Source organism: Chinchilla lanigera, unplaced genomic scaffold, assembly GCF_000276665.1.
Source record: "Chinchilla lanigera isolate Chin_1 unplaced genomic scaffold, ChiLan1.0 scaffold00016, whole genome shotgun sequence".
Classification (NCBI taxonomy): Eukaryota; Metazoa; Chordata; class Mammalia; order Rodentia; family Chinchillidae; genus Chinchilla; species Chinchilla lanigera.
In genome coordinates this window covers 25,426,876-25,433,845 of record NW_004955417.1, presented here as the reverse complement: position 1 = coordinate 25,433,845, position 6,970 = coordinate 25,426,876, and positions in this window count along the sequence as shown.

Genomic DNA, 6,970 nt, shown 5'->3' with positions numbered 1-6,970 from the left:
CACACATCCTTTGGCCCAGCTGTGTCCAGAGGGCCCGCTGTGGGCTCATCTAAGTCGCTGAGTTTGTGGACTCGGAGAGGAGAGAGGAGAGGGCAGGGGTGGGGAGGAGAGGAGAGGAGAGGGGAGGAGAAGCTTTCCTTAGCCTCTCCACGCTCATCCTTGGAGCGAGGGCGTAGTAAGTTCTGCCGTGACTCTGCAACTCAGCGCCCCACTCCCATTTCGCAGGAATGGTTCATTATTCCATCTGTTTTGTTTTGTTCTGGCAAAGCTGAAGGAAACTCCAATGGGGGTGATTTTCCATATGTTTACCATACGTTTTTAATGATCCACCGGGAAAGAAAAAGAGCGGTAAATTGAATGTCCCCCTCAAGGGGCGCATGCAGGAAGGAAGGAACTCGCACGGCCCGCGGCACTGGTGAGAGGCCTCAGAAGCAGTTGGCAGTGCCAGTGGCTCACACTGGCTGGCATCTGAGGGAAATGAATTGGTTCCTGTTTTTGTCTGAGGGTAGAAAGGGGGTTAGAAATGATGACGAGCCGCTCCGACCCCTGGGGTTGGCCTGGAGTTATAAGTGGAGATACGGGCCCTGAGCACTCCTGGGAAAGGCCGCTGGCCTAAGTGCCGGGGCAGCTGTGGTGGTCTTCACTTCCGCCTGGAAAGGAAAGATTTCTGTTGCTTTTGTTATTTTTTGAAAAAAAACAAAAGAGTATTTGTATGCTGAGGTGTGAGTTGCACAATTACCACACTGCTCTGAATGCACTATGAGCTTTCTTACAGTTCTTGCCCGTACTTTTCATGTTGGCCATATCAATATCCTATGACAAGATCTGCATTGATTTCTTAGTAGTTGTAAGTGGATTGTGCATTCGCTTGTGTCAGTTTTGTGCTAACACTGGGTCTGATCTTGTAAGAGATCAAAAAAGGCAGGCACGCCAACATTTCATTTATTTTTATTTTTTGTTATTTTGGTGCAGGGGATTGAACCAAGGCCTTGCGCGTGCAAAGTGTGCACTCTTACCACTGAGCTGTACCCTGTTTCATTATTTTATAGACAAGGAAACCGGTTTGGTGGTGCCCAGGGGAAAAGTGTAAGATGTGTGATTGGAGTCTGGATCATGTGATTGCACTGGTGGTATTAACACTAACCTTGTCATAGCCCTCACGCCATTTCACAGGGATTAAGTGCAAGAGAGAGGACATTGGAAGAATGAAGCGAAGGCCCCCAGAGAGGCTGGCACTTGGGAACATGAGGCTAGGACTACTGGCCTCCCAGGCCTGTTCTCCAAGCTTTTAGCTTTGTTCTTCAGTTTTATTCTTCCACTAACTCTGTGTGTTCTCATGGGCAAGTGATGATGTCCTTGGTTCTGGGTTTTCTCACCCATAAAAAGGTGACGTATCAAATATCCATTAAAGCCCTTACATCTACTATTATATGTGGTTCTTCCTTCCAGAAACATCCGGTCTCTAAGTAGATCTAAAGATATCAGCAATGTGTTGCAAATAGAAGTTCAACTGAATAACTAAAGAGTCTCTTAAGACAGCGGTACAGTCATTGCGAAATAAATGTTAACTGTAGGGAGGCAGAGAGACAGAGTGTGATACTGTAGCCCTGTGAGGCGATTTGCTCAAGGAGCTGACAGCTTAAGGTGGGCTTTTAAAGAGCTCAGCCCCGTTAGACCTCCCACGGATTCTAGGGTAGGTACATGCTCTTTGCAACGATCAGGGACCACAGGAGGGAGTGCGATGGAAGGACAACTAGGATACTTAGGGACGAAGGTAAGAGTGAGGGCCTGCAGGAGAGCCCGTGTTCTGGCGTAAGGTATCCTTTTATTTTACTGGGTTCCCATACGTATTCTGTACCTGTTTTATGTAACGTCACACGATGTCACCACCGTTCATTTGTGGCCTGTTCCCTGGGTCTGAAGCTCCTTGTCAACACTTCTGCATCTCTGTATTTGGCAGGGAATCTGCATGGGTGGTGCACTTTGTCAGGACTGGCCCAAGGCGGACCAGAGAAGGACTTGGGCCTCCACTGCAAACAATAAACTCTCATGACTGAAATCTCACGCCCCTGGTAAACAAAAAGCGAGAGCAATAAAAAGTTTAATGTAGGACTAAGGTCATCCTGCAGTCCCCTGACGCCAGCTGAGTGTAGCAGTCTGCATCAATTGCTCCTACAGCCTTAAACTCAAACATTTCCTCCAGACTCTTTGAGTTTCCTTAAAATTACACCCCAACCTTAAAACCCACCTATACTCAGCCCCTCTTTTAGAATTTGCGGATATTCACTCTGAGATCAGCCTGCCAGTAGAGAGAATAATAAAAACTGATCTTCCCCACATCTTCCAGCTCTGGGTGGTACCTCACACGCCATGATAAATAAACTTCATTAATAATTGGTTGAACGTGTGTTACAGTTTGGAGATGTTTGTCCATTCATTAAAAAACAAAACACGGGGGCTGAGGATGTATTTTTTTGGTAGAGCACTTGCTTAGCATGTGCAAGGCCCTGAGTACAATCCCTAGCATAAACAAACAAAAACGACAATAAAATCCAAAGAAACAGAAGAGCAACAACAGAATGACTTTATTGAGCACTTTGTAGGTTAAGTCTTATGCACAAAGATCAAATGATGCTGGCCCTGCCCTCTTGTTACCCCATAAACCCATTCATAAATATCTACAACACAGTAAGAATGGAAGAATGCTCCAAGAGAAATTTGTAACTGAGACTGCCAATTTGGAAGGACCAAAAGGAAGAGTTGAAGCAAGTTTCCAACTCCGTAAAACGTAAAGAAAAGACAGTGGACAAGCACAGCCCCAAAGAGCTAGGTAATTTTTTTTTGTCCTATCTATAGCTCAATTCTCAAGGCAAATTGGTCTCCTTAGGCTTCAGATGTTGTCTCTTCAATTGCCTTCACTATCAGGGCAGCCTGTAAGATGGTACAGAAGACACCGAGATCACTTCTTACCTTAGGGGGGCAGGTGTATCTAGTTCTGGAAGAATGCAGGACATGTTTCAAGGCAACGTTATAAAAGCCTTGTTTCCCCATCTTGGACAGAACAAGATCTGTAAGAGAAATGCTGGGAAAAGAAAAGAGGAAGCTAAAAGATAAGTGATCTGTCTCTTCCTTCCCTGTCTCACTCCTTAGAGAATTAAGCATAAGCGTTCTAGGTGATAGTGATTCCATTTCTACATTTATCCATTCATTTTTGACAAACACCAATGGGTGCTCACCGGGTCCAAGATCCTGTGGTTCAGAGCTCTCAGGGACCCCAGAGCTGACCACGCATGTAAATCCCAGACAGCATACACAAAATGCCTGAGTTTCCAGAGCTGTTATAACCAAGTGTGGCAAGCTGGACTGGCTGGCTTGAACAGTAACAGTACATTTCCCTACCATGGCAGAGACCATAAATCTGAGATCGAGATGTCAGTAGGATTGGTTGCTTTATTGGACCTACAGATGACCACCCTCTTCTGTCTTCACATACCGGTCTCTGTGCTTGATCCCAGTCTCCTGTTCTTGTAAAGATCAGGGCCCTCTCATGTGACCTCATTTTACCCTTCCTGATCTCTTCAAAAGCTCTGTCTCCAAAGATGGTTGCATCGAGGGGCAGGAGGTGGAAATTCAACATATGCAACGGAAGGTGGTGGAGGCACAAATTCAGTGCTTGGAATTCTCCAACTCACTTTCAGAAGGGTGCTGGGGGCGGTAGAGAGTATTTATTTTATTCAAGTTGTTTTTTTCTAGTTTTATTTAGTAAATAATTGGATGCTCTTCTGCCAAATTGAAGATGGGTTCACAAGACCCAGATCATGAGAATTTTCCATTCGCTCAGGATTCTGTTGTTTGATCAAGATAGTGATTTTTCAGTTTTTTGGCACTTGGCCTTGTTAACCAGCCCTGACTGTTTTGTTTACCAAGTCCCTAGTTACTGCTTAGAGTTGACGTAGAACGTCTTGCTCTGCAAAAGCGCACACATTGTACAAGCTCTAAAAGAGGAAAATAGCACAATCCTTCGTGGCTTCAGGCCGAGGTTTATTATAAGGGAGGATTTCAAGGGTATTAGAAAGGCAATGGGTGATGCTGAATCATTTGCTCATAAGGGACATAGATAAATTGCCTGGACACGGATAAGAGGAAGCTGTGACTTGGGCTGAAGGGGAACAATGGCACATTAAGGTTGTTCCTTGTTCTTATCAACAGGGATCTAAGGGCTTGGTAAAAGCACTTCTGTCTCCATGGAGGCTCTTCTCATTTCTGCTGTCCGCCCTGACCTACATGGGCCTATGTGAAGTGATGAAAGATAATGCAAAATTCCATTTCAGTGCCAACTGTGTGATTACCACAGAGCAGTAACAAAACAGACCTTTGAATTGTGCATGAAACACTCAAGTGGAGTTCTCAATAACATACCTTATGGATTTCACATTTCATAATGTTATTTTCCATCGGTGAAGAATAATTTTTCACAGAGCATGCATGGGATACTTGAATTCTCTGAGATAGTATAAGGCATCTTGTGTAACTGCCTTGTCTTAGTAGGTAGAAAACCTGGGGCTAACAGGTCTGCATACCTCTCTCAAGGTTGTCTAGTGCATTACTGGAGGAACTAAATCCAACTGGTTTTAATTAGCTCTGGCTGCTGTACAGAAGTACTATAAGCTGGAAGACTTAAGCTACAGAAATGTATTTCTCAGTGTTCTAGGGGCAAGAAATCTGGGCTCAGGGTATCAGCATGGTCAAGTTTTCATAAGGATCTGGTATGGCTTGTGTCTGCATGTCCCTCCCAAAGCCTCGTGTGCTCATAAGTGCAGCTTTTCAGAAGTGGCGGGATCTAGAGTGTGTGACTACTAAATTAGTGTACTGATTGGTTTGGCATAGTTCTGAGAGTGGATAACAGCAAGGTCCACTCTGGAAAAGTGCTAACTGCCCTAGGGGCATGTAGCCTGGATCCATTATAAGAGACAGAAAGAGAGTTGTTGTCTTAGCTTGCTGCATGCTGCTTTTGCTGCCTTCTGCCTGCCATGAACTGTTTCTCCTCTCTGATGCCCCTGTGCCAGGCCACCCTGCCTTGGAGCCAGCCAATTATGGGCTGAAACCTTCACAAACTGTGAGCCAAATAAACCTCTCCTCCTCTAACTTTGGTTGTTGGGTATTTTGTCTCAGCAATGAGAAAAGCAACTAAGACAGGATCATCTCCTTGCTGTGTCCTCACTTGGCAAAAAGGAGGGGGAGGATATCCCATCTCTTCTAAGGGCACTTATCCCATAATGAGGGCCCCAGCCTCTGGACCCAGTCACCTCCCAAGTCCCCAACTCCAGTTCCTATCCCACCAGGGAGTAGGTGTTCAATCTATGAATTTGACAGGATGCAAACATTTGGTCCATAGCACAGCCCCAAGTCTCCCTAACTCCCAGGGAGAGTCACCGAGTATTGGTGCTACACTGTACCTCAGAGGCCACTGAGCCCAAGCCTCTGGCTATAATTGATTGTCACTAGTTGTTGGTAAGGACTTTGAGGCTCAGGAGCAGAGAGCCTCTACTGGAGGTGACAGGGACCTGAAGACTGACCAGAGCCAGAAACTGGAAGCTACCTTGTATTCTCCAGGTTCCTGAGAGCCCTGCCCCAGGATTTCTCTTAGGGCTTCCTGAGTTGAAAAAGCGTGTGTGGCTTGTGGCAGTGCCTTTTTCTGGGCTCTTTGTCTTTTTTTTTTTTTTTTTTTTTTTTACAGAATAAAAAAATTAGAAACGATACAGAATATCACTAAACAAGATGATAGGAATTCAATAGTGGTTATATAGCATATTGTTGAGGGCTCTTTGTCTTCCACAGGACGGGAGCATGGTTTGGGTGCTCCTTTCTTGGTGTGTTTGCCTTCCTTTCACAAAAAGGAAGAAAGGCAGGTAGGATGGGATTAGACTCCATCAAGAAACCGGGCATGGCTGGAGTTTTACTTACATGCAGTAGACCAACCAGATGACATATTTATCAACTGGTCAATTATCGAGTAGCTTTTTAATGGGCAAGAATAAAGACAAACCAACTAGCCAAACAACAAACAAACACAAAGCCATGAAAATGAGGCCTCTTACTGTGTCCTCTCCCTAAACACTCAAAAACACACCTGAAAGTAAACAAGCATAGGCATTTTCCACCCACATCCCAGACACAGTATTCCATTTATTGCAGTCTCACTGGTGTGGCTCCTGTCCTCTTTGAAACCTCTTTGAAGACAGACTGTCACAGCAACTTCCTAGTCATTGTATCTGCAGTGCTTCGCCTGCCCAGTGCCAGGGTTAGGAATGTAAACTCACATCCAACATACTATGTCATAATACACAAGATACCATGAGAGTTCTGATTGGTTAAGATTAGACCCACCTAGGGGAAACAAGAAATAAACACAAGAGCTTAAATAAGTAGATGACGAGATGGAGTCCCATATGCAGGGGGGCCTTTGGTGGTGGCAGGCCCCCTGTGCAAATGGCCTAGGCATCTTCTCCCTGTTGCATTGCCGAACATGGTTTCTGCTATGGCTTGAAGGCATCTCCCCAGAGTTCATGTGTTGGAAGCATCACCCCCAGTTCATACGTTGGTGGTATCTGCAGATGGGGCCTGAGGGAAGCAGAGTTAGATGAGGCATAAGGGCGGGGCCCCACGATCAGATTAGTGGCTTTAACAAGGAGGAAGAGGGACCTGAGGTGACGAATCCTCATATGCTCACCGCGTGATGCCTTTATCCTGCTATGATGTGGTACAAAGGTCCTCATCTGGATATTAGGCCTCCTGGCCTCCAGGACTCTGAGATTCTTTTCTTTTCTTTTGCTTTTTCTTTTCCTTTCTTTTCTTCTCTTTTTCTCTTTACCTCTCCCCTCCCCTCCTGTCCCCTCTTCTCTTCTCTTCCCTTCCCCTCCCCTTCCCTTCCCTTCCCTCCCCTCCCCTCCCCTCTCCTCTCCTCCTCTCC